The 17,353-nt window shown below is 42.5% G+C and overlaps 1 protein-coding gene across 4 annotated transcripts in view; it reads left to right on the top strand.

The window, feature by feature from the left end:
* The first annotated feature begins 1,819 nt into the window (after positions 1 to 1,819).
* The window catches only part of LOC147422561 (uncharacterized), an 86,343-nt gene continuing 70,809 nt past the window's right edge, over positions 1,820 to 17,353 (top strand). For 3 of the 4 annotated variants that reach the window (XM_086503152.1, XM_086503153.1, XM_086503155.1), the window contains exons 1-2: positions 1,845 to 1,989; positions 2,063 to 2,171. The gene's annotated coding sequence lies outside the window, so the exon portion shown is untranslated. The other variant, XM_086503154.1, reaches the window with a different exon arrangement.

Raw genomic sequence — 17,353 nt, forward strand, 5'->3', positions numbered from 1 at the left:
GATATCTGTGTATGTTGAACAACCCAGAAAAAATTCATAAAGACCTCTAGTGAATATGCAAAGCCTTTTAACAATCCAAACTAGTGGCTTGAAGTAGTTGAGAGAAAGTCTTCTTGTTTTGTCGATAATTATAGGCACTTTGATTGAATTTAAAGATGATTTTCAATACTTTGTGATTGTTCCTAAACAGTGTGATGGATGAATGCATTGTTTTTGTTACTTTTTTTCAATTTCTTGAATCGTTTTCTTTGAAATAGATCGTTTGTAGTTGTGATTGAAACTATTGAGATGAGGAAGCTTGTTGTTCTTTCATCTTTAGCAAAGAGAAAGCCTTCCAAAAGCGATCTTCTTGGATGGTTCATGCCAAAATTTATGCTGATTTGCCCACAAGAATCACTCTTCTTTTGCTTCTACACATTGTTTGGAGTGTTTTTAAAGCTTCCTAAAATCTTTCCAACACTTTCAACACTGCTTTGACTCGCTAAATAAACTAAATTCAGCAAAACAATTGATTGAATAATCACAACACAGAAAGAGAGAAACATAAATAAGAATCAAAACACAAGACACCATACTAGGTACCGACCATCTTCCTCAATCAATATGATTGAATATTTACCTTCTGCCTCATTATTTATCTCATAGAGTATGAATTACAATAAGATAAATATATGAAAGATAAGAGAGCATGAGCTACACAATCAAGAGAGTGTATGCCATGATTCAGGGAGAAAAATAGCATAAAAGATGGCAAAATGTATAATTTTGCAGCTTTGCTCTGATGTAGATTCAAATGGCTTTGTCGACTTCGAAAGGGGGATAAAACAATAGGTCACCTGTAAAGGATGTTGTCGGAGCACTCGTCTTCCTCGTGAAGAGTCAAGAAGCTCATTCTACTGAGAAACTGTGGTGCGCACAAAGACGCGATTTCGGAATTCTCTTTCTCTCTTCATGCATGCACCCGAAAATAAAAATGATTGCTTTTCACTTAAATTCTAAGAATAGTAGGTAAATAAGAGTTTTATTTACATTGCTTCTTTTGAATGGTTTTTGAGGATACAACATAAGCAAAATTGATAAAATGTCCAAAAAGTAGTAAGTGATAAAAAATGTCTAGCGCTGACACAATCATTTTGTAACACATTGATAAATTATCCTCTTCCACAACAATTTGGGCCCCTTTTGAATCTTATGTCTCCCTCCAAACCTCACCACTTATTGACAAATCGTTGTTATGATTTTCTTGTCCATGGAGTTTTATGACACAATATACACAACACATACATTAAAATTTAATGCAAGCGTAATTGATTGCATCTGAAGGGAAGTTTTCCTTGCTTCACAAATGATGAAACAATTGAGAGCAATCCTTGCCATGTGCTTGTCAGACTCAGCCTATTGTACACTACAAATTCGAACACGACCTTATTGCGTACTCGGCTTTACGTTCCAATGCTCTTATGTGGCTTGTTGCTTTTCGACAATAATTGTGCTATTATTATTAATAAAACTCTAGCGCTCCCTTTTTAGCTCCCAATGGCTTGGAATGTAAGCCCTCTTTAACTCCCAATGACGTGGAACGCTCAAGTTCCAAGTTTCACAAATTCCCTCTTAGAATATCATGGTAGCAAGCTTGCCTTTAGTCTTTGCAACAGGAGTCATCTACCACCACCATACAAAATTATCATGACTGAGAGTCGAATGTACCGACGATGTGGGATGGGGATGGCAAAGTCCTTGACTTGGACAACATGACTCTTGCAACTAGCTAGTATCCTCAGGTTTGAACTCACGAGGTAAGAGAAGGAAATGTACGAGCAGGGAGAAGGAACCTTAATGTACGTAGGCCCAGGAGCGTAATTATATTGCTATTGTTCTCCGACCGTGCTTACACACACATACACACGCACATCGTAATTTGCTCGCAGATCACTATTTGCTTCAGAACTAGAGCCGCAAGGGCCTGGCTTTGAAGCAGAAGAGAAACCGGTATAAGCTGTTTCTTCCCTTTCTCTGTTTCTTTGTTCTTGCCCGCGCTGAGCTGGGGTGTGTGTTTGTGCAGGTTCGTATCAAGCTTTTCTGCTACAGGTGAGCTATTTGCGCAGGAGAACAACGGGTAAAACAGCATTTGTAACCTGGCAATTTTGATCCTGTGCCTTCAAATTCTCCTGGTAAATTGCTGCCTTCCGTGATTACTGTGTTAAAGTGAACCTGAAGCTTGCTGTTTATTACTTTTGGCTGTATTTTCTACATTGAGGAGGTGCCTGTGTTTATGTATGTTTTCATTGGGGTTTGTGAATGTACTTTGACTGAATTAAATGCTTCCTTGTTGTGTGTCCTTTGTCTCTTTGAGTGTGAGCGTATGTTTGCTTCTTTCTTAAGTATGCTATGCATTTAGTGATGTCGGCAACTTTACGGGATCATTTAGATATTCTGGGTGCCACATTTCTAAGCAGCAAAGCTGTTCTTATATGTAGTGGTATGCAGCATGTTTGGATAATGCTATTAGCTGTGGCCCTGTCTTAGCTTGTACTCACAACCCACAAAGACACACTTCTGTGCTCAAATATGTTGGAAGATCAATTCTGCAATTTTCCGTATGGATGATGGTATCAGATCAGGGGATTGAAACACTGACCAAGTAGAGAGTTCTTTTGACAGTTTGCAACTTCCATCCTCTTGTTTTTGGAAAGCATGAGGGGCAGAATTTCTAATTTTCTAGTGCAATTTGCTGTTTAATTACAAAGTCTAAGTGTAGACAAGTTTGTGAATTAGCTGTTTTCCACTTACAGCAGTTCAATGTACTTTCTAGGCTTTCCTACATCTTGGATTTCCTCTTGTGGTTGTGCAAGAGTTGATCATACACACGTGTTTATATACATGCACATACACATGCATGTTTTCGTATGTATATATATTAGACTTTGAGAAGGTAAGACCTCATTTGTGACCGAGGGGCTCTCAAAATAGTTCGTGGATGATTACAAACTACCCTAAATTCGATGAGTTTGTTTTTTCTCATCATTGTTGCCAGTGCCACTATCTGATTTTGGCTGAGGACGTGTTGTTACATAAGTCAATATGGCAGGGTACTCCATGAGGTTTGAGCAATGAGCATGGTCTTGGTTTTTGAAAGAGGATTGCCAATTCCCCAAAAGCAAGCTGATTGCTAACTTTCTACATTTAGTGTGGAGGGTTCAACCTATGTTCGGTTGGATTTACTAGAAGATATGGGAGCCTGAGGCTGCAATTGCATGTGATAAATCTGAGATATTGGTAAACTACATTGTTGCTCATTAAGATTTTTGAGAGGGCATTGACACCTTGTTAGAGTTTTGATATGTGTCATCTAATCACCGTACCAAATTGGTAACAAACTCATGCAATGAAGAGTGACACTACATTGCGAACATGTTGTGTTGTTTGGCTGCAAACGGCGGGTCAAAAGAGGACTGTAAGAGTATGATTGCAAGCTTGAGTGAAAATGATTACGATGTGTGCCATTGTAGGGTTATTCCTGCTTTATAAGATTTTAAGAACATTCTTTTATGAGTAATCCTTGACAGAAAGTTGATGAGTCACAACAAATAGACTTGTTTGTGTCACAAGTTGGTGACATGGCAAGGCCCCATGGACGTTAGGGCCATTAAAGACCCCAATAGTGGACAACTGGCGGAGAAGGATTAAAACCCTAAAGACATGCTGACGTGGACAACCGTACAACCCAGCCGGCAAATCGCAGAACCTGATGATGTGGCATAATTGTATGGACAGCAGCGCAAAACGTTGAACAGCCCTGTGGGCGCCTAGCTTTTGGCATGGGGCTTTTGAGAGCAGTAGCTTTCAGTGGAGTCGCTTTTAGGCCAAGGGTCTTTAAATATGTCACTTGGGGGACTCTTTCTGAATTCCAAGTTTTGTGGAATTAGAGCAGAGCCCTGACAATTGTACCTTTGTCAAGCAATACAAAAGAAATAGAGAAACGGCACTAGGGTTTTGGGGCTAGTGATCTGGGAGTGGAACTCCGCCACTTCGTGTCTATCATGTGGATTCTCTCTCTCTCTCTCTCTCTCTCTCTAGTTTTGAAGTGCTAAAAGTCTCTTCCAGTTTGCTCTTTTCCGTTGGCACGTGGCCTCTTGTTACAGTGGTATTAGAGCGTCAATCTTTTGCTGTTCCGACAAGTAAACCGGTTCTACATGAATCTACAACGGCAAGCTATGGAGTTGGATGAAGAAGAAACGACAACAGAAGGAGAAGAGGAAGAAATAAGAGTTCAGTTTTGCCCTAAAAAGCTCTAATAACATGTTTTTTACGCTTTTGTGTTATAGAGACCTCTAAAAATCTCTTGGATGGATAAGAATTTAGATATGTAACAAAAGTCAAAGTTGATCCTCTTGACAAGCCCTACAAATTGATATGAATGGAGTTTGATTTTGATAATTTAAAAAATTAGGGCTTTTTTCAGCAAATTAGGGTTTCTTAGCACGTGTGGAAATTATATTTTGGGTGCTTTTTGGAGACAACAAATAGCAGGATGGAGGAAGGTGAAGTTACAAGCATGGGAGATGGAAAAGCAACAAGAAGAACCACTCGTTTGAATTTTAATTGAGATTTTGAATAATGTTTGGAAATTGTTTGAACTAGATCAAATCTTGGTTGAACCTGTTTGACCTTGTTTTGGTGTCGATTGAGTATGTTTGATTATGGTTTAAAATGTTGTTTGAAAACCTTTGGATGTCGCAGACTGTAATTTGGGGGATGTTTAGTTGTATTTGGGACCTCTAAACGATGCAGGCTGCGGTTTGGGGAACATTTAGTTGTAGTTGGAACCTTCGAGTGATGTAGGTTGCGGTCTGGGAGCGTTTGGTTGTATATGGCCTCTAAACGACACAGACTTCGGTCTAGGGAGTATTTTGTTGTATTTGGAACCCTCTGAACGACTCAAACTTCGGTCTCGTGAGGGTTTGGATGAATCTGGATGTTTTATGTTATATGTTTGCACATTTGAACTCGGTGTCATTTGTAAAGTGTGAACCATATGAATTTGGTGCATCAATGATTCATGATTAGATGAGATTTTTTGTTTATGTGATGTTATTGCATTGAGACACCCCTTGAAAGATCAATGCGGTCTTGGTGTAATGGCTAATATTGCCTCGTCGAAATATCAAGAGCTTTGATGCGGATGAGATGACTCGATGAAATTCCGATTGTGAAACTCTATGGTACAATGTGCCATCTGACCTGATGGGCATTGGCATGTATGGCTAAAGGAAGTGTATGTCAAAGAATTGGATTGATTTTTGTAGGTCTAATCGTGGACCTTTACTCTTCTTTCAAGAGGGGGGTATGTCGCAAGTTGGTGATGTGGCAAGGCCCCCATGGTGGTTAGGGTTTCAAACCCTAAAGACATGCTAACGTGGATAATAATATGGCCCAACTTGCAAATCGTGGAACCTAATGTGGCATAATTGCACGGATAGTAGTGCAAAATGTAATTAAGATATCGCCACTTTTGTGTACTTGGTCATGGCATTTGTTCTCACAAATGCTCCAACAATTTTCAACATTTGACAAGTGATATCTTTCAAGTTGTAGCTCTCTTCAAACCAACAAATAAGGGATTATATATGGAGTCTACTAAATTACATTACGGATCATAAACTGTTCAGAGAAGTTCTTTGTGATGGGAATACTGTCTATATCTGAATCATGTAAGGTCTCTACTTTTGAATTTCATACAAGTACTATTACGCATTTAATTTTTCAACCATCGCTCATTATTTAAGATATTCAAACTCAAATTTTTTACCTTGGTGATTTGCACGTGTTTGAATGACAACGATCGTTGTCTTGCTCCTAGGTTATCGATTGTAGCATGTAGAGTTGCTCTTTTCTCTTGTTCTTCTCCCAATGTTGGCTCTCCTATGATAGTAGTGACTTTGGCAGCCATTCCGCGTCCTCGACTTCGTCCTACGTTTCTTCCTCCACGATTTATTAAGACCTCGCCCTCTGGCTCGATTAGGTATATTTGTTGTAGAGACTCGCCTTGGACATACATTCTTGAAATGTCCTAGCTCGTTGCATTCAAAGCATCTAAGATCTGCGTTTCGAGCTCCAGTTGCTAAAACTGCAACTATCGGATGAGTTTGGTGGACTGGGTGAAATGGCCTTTGGTTCCACATCATAGGTTGTCCTCTCCTTGCAGCATTCCTTATATTTCCATTTCGTCCCCTTTGAGAGTTTGACATCGCTTTAGCTCTTAAAAAAGCATCTTGTAAATTTATAGTCCTCATGGCTTTTAAATGAGTATTTAAGGGAGCATTTAGTCCTTCATAGAAACAACCTACTTGTTGATCTGCGATTATTGGAGGAGCATGGCGCTTAAGAGTTACAAATTTGGAGTAGTATTCTTCCATCGCAAGATGAAACTGACGTAAGTTGAAGGATTCGTTCATCTTAAGGGATTCGTGTGTAAGTGGAAGATAACATCCTTTGACAGCAGAGTTAATGTCTTCCTAAGTTTGAGTGTTTTGAGCTACTCGGTTATCTTAGCAGTGCTGTTTCCACCAAAGCTTGGCATCCCCCGTGAGACAGAACATAGCCAACATTGCTTGATTATCGGGAATAGTGCCAGCAACAACAAAATAATTCTCCATCTCTTCAAGCTACACTTCCGCATCCCGCTCAACTTGAGTTCCTCCCCCCTTGAGAGAGGGAGGTTGAGCTTGCTTGAGAAGTAGCTTTTTCTCTTGAAGAGATGTGTACACCGCACTCTGTGCGATATAGATTAAGTAAAACTTTATTTGATACACTAACTTTAATCTACTTTAAGACAAGACTTGATCAGACAATAGTACAGGCAAAAAACCATATTGATCCAAACTTTATTCACACACATTATTTGCTACCAAGGTTGGTGGTCTTTGAGTACACGGCTTTGTAATGTTTCTATATTTTGAGTTTAGTGATTACACAAGGATATGCTGAAGGATAAAGAAATTAAGTTTTCTTTGACCCTCGAAAGCTAGGACATACCACCATGGATAACTTTAATAACTTGGTTATAGACCTATTGAGTCTGAGATATCTTTTCTCCTCTTAAGATAATGGTAGCATATCGCTTCTTAGTACCAATGAAAAGATAAACTTCGATAACTTTTAATTCCTTTGACCATCGAAGTTTCTTGAGGTTTGCTAGCCATGGACTATATGTTGTTAGCATCAATGGTATAGATTCCTCTAGATGGACTCCGATTGATGTCCCATCCTCTATGTACCCTTGGGATAGGTGGTGCAAATACTCTATCCAAAATCTTCATCACCACTTTTCGAAACTGATAATTTGGTGATTGACATGTACTTTTGAACATGATGGTGAACACCTGGAATTTCTGATAGGCCGAATAAACATTTTCTTGTACCAGGAAAGTTCAATCCTTAATACCATATAAATATTCAAAACAATTTTCCTAAGTTTTTCGATCATTTCAAACATTCGTCTCCTTCAACATCCATTCACGTCCTTCAACATTCAAACAACAATCTAAAAATCTCTCTAAGCTTTAACCTACTCTCTGATACCATTGTGAGGTCCTTGCCTCCTTTCGAAGAGCGGAGCACCTTTGATAGATCTCCAATCTTGAGAAAGAAAAATCAACGGACATTGCCTTAGCTGCATGAACCGATAGCGGAGCGTGACCACCATAACCCTATCTATTATCAATTCTACTTCAGAGTATAAACCTTAAAATGATTAACCTTTGCGCTATTTTTCCCATATTTTAGAGGCACAGCCACAAGGTTTATCTCTTTGAAGGTTTACGACTAACTATAAAAACTCCTAGCGTTGGAAAGTTACCCAACTCATTGGGTCCACGCGTTCATAGAATGATACCGTTAAGGTATCATTCTCTCATTTTCCACACCACACTTACCTATCTTTTGTTACATGTTCTTTTACCTTATTTATGGTACTCGTTCATTAAAACAGCCATTCAAACAATATTATAGACAGTAGCAAAACAAGAAGTAGTCCATTTTAAACCAACAACTTTTGGATTAGGTTCACTTAAGAGTCTCTACTTGCGCCATTAGATCCGATTTGTATATCCATTATTCATAAAAACTCTTGTCATCCTGAGCATCCCATACCGCTCGACAAGTACTCGCTTTGCCAACTTGGACGTACTCCCGTCACAGTAACGGTGCGAACTTGGGCGTCATCCTTACGCTATGGCAAAACATAATTGCAGTATCTAGCTAGGCCATCTTGGGTGTACTCTCACCGCAGTATAAGCTGTGTCACCCTGGGTATCACCTCATGTCTCGGCAAGTGTCACCTAATGTCAGCGCTAATAAGTAGATAGTCTTGAGGAAAACCATACGGAAAGGTATTGGATATATATTCTTTCTTATGGCAGACAGTTTAACCAGGCATTCTTTCCTACTTGTCATACATATGTCGAATTTGTTAGAGTTAAGTCGCTTGGTTTTGGTCCGTGTTTTCTTTTCTTAAGGTTATTAATATATCTCTAAGGTCTCGCATATGCAATGAATGCATTACTTGAAATTATAGTATTAACATGTACCATTGGCTCGATTGATGGAGACATAGCATGTTCTGTAGGAGTCCCCACGTTACTTGTACCAGCTTCATGATCATTGGCGTCTTGGGTTCGAGCAGGCTTCTGAGCCATTTTTTGTACTTACTAATCCACTCGAGTTTTTGCTCTCTTAGTTATTTGTAGAAGCCTTCTCTCTAAGAGAAGTGGTAGCACTTCGTGAGCGAGGCAATCTTTATATCCAAAGTGTGAGTATGATTACTTTATTTATAGCTGAAAATAGTGTCCAACTCGTTTTTAGAGTTTTTTTTTAATTTTTTAATGATAAATTACTTTATATACTTAAGTTAAAACTTTACAGTTTTTAAATAACTTTAGAATAGAATTTTTTTTTAATACAATCGGTAAATAAATCTTGCAACCAGTTAGTTAGTGTTTCGTATAGCTAAACATGTCAAAATTCTGTACTAAAATTTTTTAATTATACGTTTTCTCAACCTACGATTCATAATTTGAACTCGAATGAGCGAAGGTTGGAAAATTCGAATAAGTAATAGTACTTGTATGAAATTCAGAAGTAGAGACCTTACAATCTCTCCAACTTAGAATTTGAGATGCCCTCATCTCAAGAACAGTGAAGGGTAATGTAAGGTGCAGCGGAAGTGAATGTTGAACTTTGCTTAAGATGAGTGCTCCGAACTGTGCTCAAGGATTCCTTTTACTTACGGAAGGAAGAGCCTTCCGTTCCTTCAGTGAGAGAGTGCAATGGACACAAACAAAGTGGTGAACACCGTGAATGAAGGTGCATGAGATTGAGAGATAGAGAGAGAAGAATACGACACCAGAATGTTGTCAAACCCTGCTCCGAACGCCCCACTCTCTATGGCGAGAACAATCTACTATTGATCGCACAAATCTCTACAATGCTTGGACCTGCCGACGATGTCGATGATGACGAGGCGGGTTGAAATCTGAAAATGCCAAGGGTTGAAATCTGTAAATCTTTATTTGTTGAATTCTGACTCTATGTCGGAGATGATGTGGATGGCGACGATGCGGCGATGACGCGTTGAAAATGCAGATGCTGAAATTTCACGTGACACATCCAACCCTATGTGTCCGTGGACAAGCTACAGCATGACAAGGGTTCAGTCAGTCTGACACTTTTGTGAGTCTATTCGTATGCCCAGTCAGTCTAGATTTAGAAGTGATCTGGTACTTTTGTGAGTTTATTCGTAGACCGTGCATGCCCAGTCACTTAGTGTAGATGCATATCCTCTGGTTGCACACAACATGATCATAAGCATTTCCATCAGAATCCTATTAGAATCCTTCAGGGGAATTTTCCAGTGCATTTAGTCTATTTTACCTATTTTTGACATTTTTCACTTATTATTTTTAAGTGACTTTTGTTGGAAAGTAGGTAGGGCAAATTGAGTAAGTTTGTATATAAGCAAACCTAGACTAGCACTAATTAGCAGAAGAGGCAGCAGGAGCTCCACGCTCAACATGCACCTTCTCAACAGAACCCCATCCCCCAAGAGACCTATCGTTTTTGGAGCAGAGCCATCACCTATCGTTTTCATCACCAGATCAGCCAACGATTTGCTTTTGCAGATTCCGGCCACAGCAGAACCTCAGAGTAGCCTAGCGTTTTGCATTTTGCAGAGCGACTAGCGACAACAATAGAATTTCAGCCCTAGCGTTTTTGGTTTGCAGATCAGCCCCGGCGTTTTGCAGCTTTACCGCGACGGAACAGCAAGGGACATCAGCGTTTTCAGTTTTCAGCAGTTAGCACCCGCAGATGAAGTCCCGAAGCTCATAGATCTCACCTTCCCGCAGCAGTTCCTCGCCGCACGGTCAGTTTTTGCAAGGTTTACAGTTTCATCCCGGAAAACGCAGATTTCAGCATCTGCGTTTTCAGCGCGTCGTCGTCACATCGTCGCCATCGACATCGTCATCGGCATAGAGTCAGAATTCAGCAGATACAAGATTTGCAGATTTCAGCCCATAGCGTTTTTGGACAGCAGATAAAAGATTGCAGATTTCAGCCCTTAGGTCGGTGTCGCCATCCCCGTCGTCATCGCCGACATAGCCTAGACTTGCATCAGTCACATGCATTCCCATTGTACCAGATAGTGCAATCATAAGTAGACTGCTCTCGCCATAGAGAGTGGGGCCTTCGGAGGAGGGTTTTACAACGTCTCTGGTGTCGTATCTCTCTTCTCTCTCTATCTCTCAGTCTAATATACTTGCACGCACAGTGTCTGAAACCGGCCCGTAGGGCGGTAGGCGTTGGCTTTCACCCGAAATTCTTTACTTTATACACACACACAGAGCACTTTGCAAAGAGAACCTGCGACGGGAGTTAACACTTCAACTCACACACGGCTCGGAAGCTAGAATGCTCCGAGCAGACGCCGACAACCTGTAGGCCCCAAAATTGGCGCCCCTTTCGGTATTTTTTTATTCTTTAGGAGGGTAAATTACAAGGTAAGGTCCTTGGAATCCTTCACGTGTATCCACCTAGATACCATTTGATTTGGCCAAATTTCGGCAGCATAACAACCCCAAAACTTGCGCGAAACCAATTCCCCTGCTGGAACTCGCTTGCACTGTCGTATACCCTCTGATTCCTGTCCAAAAACAGTAAATTCAGCACGCTGTATTTACTGGTTTTTGCCCTGTTTTCAGCCCCAAACAGTCCCCTAACTGTCCTTTGCCAGTGGGGCACGATTCCCAATGATCCTGGCGTCCGTATGGCTGAAAAACAGTCAAATTACAGCGCATACACAGCGCTGATTTTGCACCTGTACGGTGAGGTTATGACCCTCACCAGTGCTTGCTTTGGAGCAGCAGTTAGCTACCCCTGTTCCTGCTCAAGGAGGCTCTTGCCTCAGCACAACAGCATGAACCCACACAACTGTACATCAGTCAAATGAGTAGCCCTCTTGTGGGGCATCACATAACTGCACGTAGGGGAGAAAGAGAGCAGTATGTAGCGTGCGGGGCATCACTCCTGTCACCATACTGTGCATAGAGGGCAAGGTAAGCATTCCATAGCTTCTGTACCTGTTACAATCCGCCTGTGGCTGAAAATGGCGCCCCCTTTGATGATATGCAGCTCGTTTTTGCCTCCCAGAGTGGCAGAATCGCTCACAAGCTGACACGTCGCCCAGTTTCCGAGTTTGGGCTTTCCCTGCTAAAAATATCTCAACTGGTGCGTCAGTTGACTTCGCGGCAGAGTTGTAAAGTGTTCCCCTAGTCATACCGAAGGTAATGACGCGAACACATTTCGTGGCCCAAAATAGCAGTTCCCTAAATTTTAGGAGATGCTTCCGTTGGGCTCCACTGGTCTTCTGACCATCTATCCTCATTGGGACCGCATCCAAAAATGCAATGTGGCCCAACTGTCGGATACTTTTTGTTGGAAGTCCCACCTTGACTTTACGCCTTAATTGAGTTCACTTCCTAGTATCCACCAACTTGCTAAGTGCGACGGGAGACCTATATGATCTTGCTCTGAGCCTAGACATCTTCTTACCATACGAATTCCAGTGCCGACCACTTCCCGTCTGCGGGTGAATCTACCGTTCACATTGGCCATACAATGTCCGACCGTTTGCTACTTCAAGAAGAGGGTCTTAAACAAATAAAATAAACCCCATTGGAAAGAAACCAACAACCAAGGTTAGCAGTTGCCACATCTCTGTGACATGGTTAATAACTGCCACGTCCTCGTGACATACCCCCCTCTTGAAATCGCAAACGTCCTCGATTGCATACCATAAATACACGCCACTGATGATCTTGTGCTATTAACACTCTATTATCATCGCATGTATCCGCAAGAAAGGTCGTAACATACATAGATACAAATGACTTAATGAGGCCTTCATACTTTTGCCATTTCCATCTATGGCACTGAATTCATATGTACATTTGATGTACTAGCTCTATCATTACCCCTCCTTTGCACACGTTGGGTTGGGGCATAAGTAGGCTGTAACCCAAAGGCTTCAAGGTAAAGCTGCAATACATTTGGTGACTCTGACAGTTCATGCTCTTCCATCCACTTTGCATCCATAGGCGGATAGTTCTTGAACTTCACCAAATAGCGTCTTGCAACTTGTCCTTTAACTTTTCTGTCCTTATGTGCCAAAACTTGCTCAGGTACCAGGATCTCATCAAGTTCCTCAACTTCTGGCTGATCCTCAACTGGCATATCTTCTGGCACATCACCCACGAAGGGTCTTAGAAGACTCACGTGAAACGCATTATGAATCTTCCACGCATCAGGCAATTTCAGCCTGTAAGCCACATCGCTGATCTTGTCAAGCACTTGAAAAGGCCCATAGTAACGCATGCTGAGCTTAGGAAACAGCTGTTCCTTACCCTTCATCTTCTTTAACCTTGCCTTTTCGAACCTTAAAAGAACCCAATCACCAGGTGATAGTAGCAATTCACGACGGTGACGATCAGCAGCCTTTTTCTGTTTTGCCAGAGTCTTCTCCAAGGCAACTTTAATCTTCTTATACATCTCATCCAAGTTCTCAACATATCGATCTGCCTCAAAGATCTTGTCCTTTGTATGCAAAATGGGAGGAACCTTTTTGCCGCCTTCAACAATTTCAAAAGGTGCTTTGCCAGTAGACGAATGCACCGTATTATTGTACGCATACTCAAGCATAGGCAAATACTGTTCCCACTTGCCCTTATTATCTGACACATAGCATTTCAGCAGATCTAAGACAGTAGAATTGGCCTCTTCTGACTGTCCATCAGTTTGTGGATGAAACGAAGACGAGAACTTGAGCGTAGTACCCATGTTCTCAAACAATCCTCTCCAGAACAAACTGGTCATGCGAGGATCACGATCACTGATAATCGATTGTGGCATACCATGGTACTTAAACACATTGTACATGAACAAGCGTGCCATCTGATCAGATTTTATCTTCTTCCTGACAGGGATAAAATGGGCCTGCTTGCTGAACCTGCAGATAATGGTCCATATACCATCATTCCCTGTTGGTGTCCTTGGAAGATCAAAGATAAAGTCCAGCAATGCTTTCCCATGGCTTATCCGGAATCGGCAGTGGTTGTAACAACCCTGGTGCCTTTTGCCTGTCAAACTTGACCTTTTGGCAAACTATGCATGCTCGCACAAAGGCATCCACATCTCTCCTCAAGGTAGGCCAATAGAAGAACGTCTCTACCGCTTTAACTGTCGCATCAATGCCACGATGCCCTGCATACGGTGGGACATGACTCTCTTCCATGACCTTATGTCGCAGTGGCCTAGTGACACAAAGTCTGCCATGCATCATCATAAAACCATCTCTGAGGAGGTAGTGCTCGTGATGTTGCCCCTCTTGTAACTGTTCAAAGATCCTTGCAAAATCTTCATCAGCAATATACTGTTCCTTCATGTCATCTAACTCATGATGATAAGGAATTGACACAGCTGAAATTTGTGGCTTTCTTGATAACGCATCAGCCACAACATTCTTCTTGCCTTCCACATGCATAATCTGGAAGTGGAACATGGAAAGAATGTTTGCCCATCGCATATGCTTTTTCGGATAACTTTGACTGTGTCAAGAAGTATCGCAAGGTCTGATGATCTGTTTGGACAACAAAATCAGCACCTAAGAGGTAGTGCTTCCAGCTAGAAAGCGCATGAATCACGGCCAAGAGCTCTTTCTCATAGACTTGCATAGTCCTCTCTGGCCCTTGCAAAATTCGGCTTTCATAGGCTACTACCCGTCCATCTTGCATTAGCACTGCTCCGATGCTACTGCCACACGCGTCACACTGGACCACAAATGACTTCCTGAGATCTGGCAAAACAATAACTGGATCTGAAGTCAACTTTTCCTTTAAGAGACTAAAAGCTGAAATCTCTTTTTGGGTCCATCTGAAAGTGACCTCTTTCTTTTGCAATGCGTGAAGAGGCGATGCTATCTCTGCAAAATTTCTGATAAACCTTCTATAGTAGGAACACAATCCCAAGAAGCTTCTGACATCGTGCACAGTCTTCAAGTCTGGCCATGTCTTGATAGCTTCGACCTTTGCGGGATCCATTCTAACACCATCCTTTGAGACTATGTGGCCCAGAAAGTGGATCTCTTCAAGGAAGAATTCACTTTCTTAGGATTGACAAGTAACCCGTGACTGCGCAGCTCTTCGAACACAATGGTCAAGTGACGCCTATGCTCCTCTTCATTCTTCGAATACACAATCATGTCATCGAAGAATGTTCCAACAAACTGTTGATGCGAGCGGAAAATCCGGTCCATCATTCTGTTGAACGTGGCAGGAGCATTTGTTAGCCCAAACGGCATCACTAGAAACTCATAAAGACCAAATGTCGTTCTAAACGCAGTCTTGTGCACATCCTCTGGGCTTATACGAATCTGATGGTACCCACTCTTCAGGTCTATCCTGCTGAAAATTGCAGCACCCTCTAAACGATCGAGAATATCATCAATGCGAGGAATAGGAAACCTATTCTTGATGGTATTCTTATTCAACGCATGGTAATCAATACACATGCGCCATGAGCCATCCTTCTCTGCACTAGGAGCACTGGGGAGCAAAAGGGTGAAGAACTAGGCTGAATCAGCCCCTTCTCTAATAACTCCTCAACCTGGCTCATAATCTCTTTCTGCTGCGCCGCACTAACCCTGTAGGGAGGTCTATTTGGTGGGCTACACCCTGGCACCAAATCTATCCGATGGTCCTCAGGTCTCTCTGGCGGTAATTGCGACGGTAATGAATCAGAAAAACAGTCACTAAACTTTTGCAAAAATGCTGACCTTTCTTTATCTAACACAGATAAATTTGACTGATCCCTATCTGAGACATCACGTGCAAAAATCAAGTACACAGAAAGATGATTCTTTATTACAGAAGTGATAGCAGAAGCAGATACAATAGGGACTGACTCTCCTTTAAGCTTTACATCCAAGATGTGAGTTTTGCCCCTATGCTGTACAGTGATCTTTTTGTTGTAGGCATCCAAGACTCCATGCACTCGGAACATCCACGGGATCCCCAACAAGGCGTCACAACCTTCGAGCGGCATGATGTAAAACTCTTCAGTGTCCACATACGACTGAATATGCAGACGCAGTTTTCCAATGATGGGAGTAACACACTCTGAGTGGCCAGGACATGCCAACCCTGCCTCTGCTGTGTACCCCATCTCTTCAGCTTTGATGCCGAGCTTCATAGCTAACTCTGGTGAGATAAAGTTGGCTTTGGCACCTGGATCAAAGAAGATGAGTGCCGTCTGATCCCTAACTTTACCCCATGCCCTGCATAACTCACTGGCATCTGTGCTGGGCCTGTCACCCACCATGTCTGGCACTAAACCTGCCGTGGGTTTAGGCTTCTTGCCTTTCTGGTCTTCTTTATCCTCTGAGTCAGCTGGCCTTTTCCTTTGTGGACAATTGATAAAAATATGACCAGGCTGCTCGCATATAAAGCATTTGTTCTCAGCCATTAGGACCTTCTTTTCCTCGAGCGACTTGCGCACAAAAGGCTTCCTTTTCTGTTTCTTTGCCTGCGCTCCAGAAGTCCCAGCTGAATCCTTGTCCTTGGTGGCCTTTTCTGACCCCTGTGACGCATTAGGAGCCGTCTTCACAAAGGGCTTCTTCGCTGAATTTTTCTTTTGTTGCCCTCCTTTATCACTGCTCGGAAATCCACTGTCCTCTCCTTTCAACAGGGCAAGACCAGTGTTCGCAACTTCCATAAGCTGAGTAAGGGTAGCCACTCTATTCTTTGTACAGTAATCGCGAAGCCCTTTAGGCAACCCACAACAATACTTCTCTATCTGCTCTGTCAGTGGCACAAATCTGTAGGAGGTCACTGAGAGTAATGCTTTACAAAACCTCCTATTGTACTCCAGCAAGCTCTTGCACGAAGCTGCTGTAAGCTGGTGCCAATCTGTCAGGACATCGGCTTCAAATTCATTTGATAGCCAAGCAGATGCAAACATTTGCTTGAAGTAAACCCAAGTGGCGGGTGCCTGTCCTTGCATTAACAATGTCGTCCACCAGGTAAGCGCATTGTCCTTTAAGAAAGTGGCAGCTTTCCTGACCTTCGAGGCCTCTGTAAAATTCCCTCCCGCATAAGCTGTATCAAACTGCTGGAGGAAAGTGAGTGCCTTTGTCTTGTCCTCGAAACCACTGAAGGTACTGAACTTTACTGCTGCACCACCTTCTTTGTAAGCCTTCGGCTTCTCTAGTGCCCCCAAGTTGTCATACGGAATGGTCTGCAACATGGGCACTGTACTAGGCATGATCGGCACGCCTTGGCCATTCACATTTTGCGTAAGAGGTGCGATATCTGGCTGCTGTCCAGAAAAACCAGCCATGCCAAAATGAGCCTGTGGCACCCCAAACTGGCCCTGGTTGCCGTGGAAACCTTGCTGCATGCCGATAGTACCATACATGGGGTGTGGCATGATGCCTTGCATACCCCCGAACACTGTTCCTGGCATGTACGGCTGACTTCCAGACGCATAACCAGCCATACTTTGGAACACTGATCCACCCCCGAAATACCCAGGATGTACCGTGGGTGGTGGAAAAACTGAGTGCATAGCCTGGTATCCAGCTCCCTGTCCATTCAAGACAGCATGCGGGCTCTGAAAGGTGGCGGGCTGAACTGGCATAACCTGTGGAATAGGCGTTCTAGCCACCTGTTCAAGCACGGGAGGAACCTGCTTTGGAGCCCCCGACTCCGCAACATGCGAGTGTTCCCTTTCCTCCTGAGCCTCATGA

Source organism: Adiantum capillus-veneris, chromosome 27 (genome assembly GCF_014529385.1).
Source record: "Adiantum capillus-veneris isolate H3 chromosome 27, ASM1452938v2, whole genome shotgun sequence".
Classification (NCBI taxonomy): Eukaryota; Viridiplantae; Streptophyta; class Polypodiopsida; order Polypodiales; family Pteridaceae; genus Adiantum; species Adiantum capillus-veneris.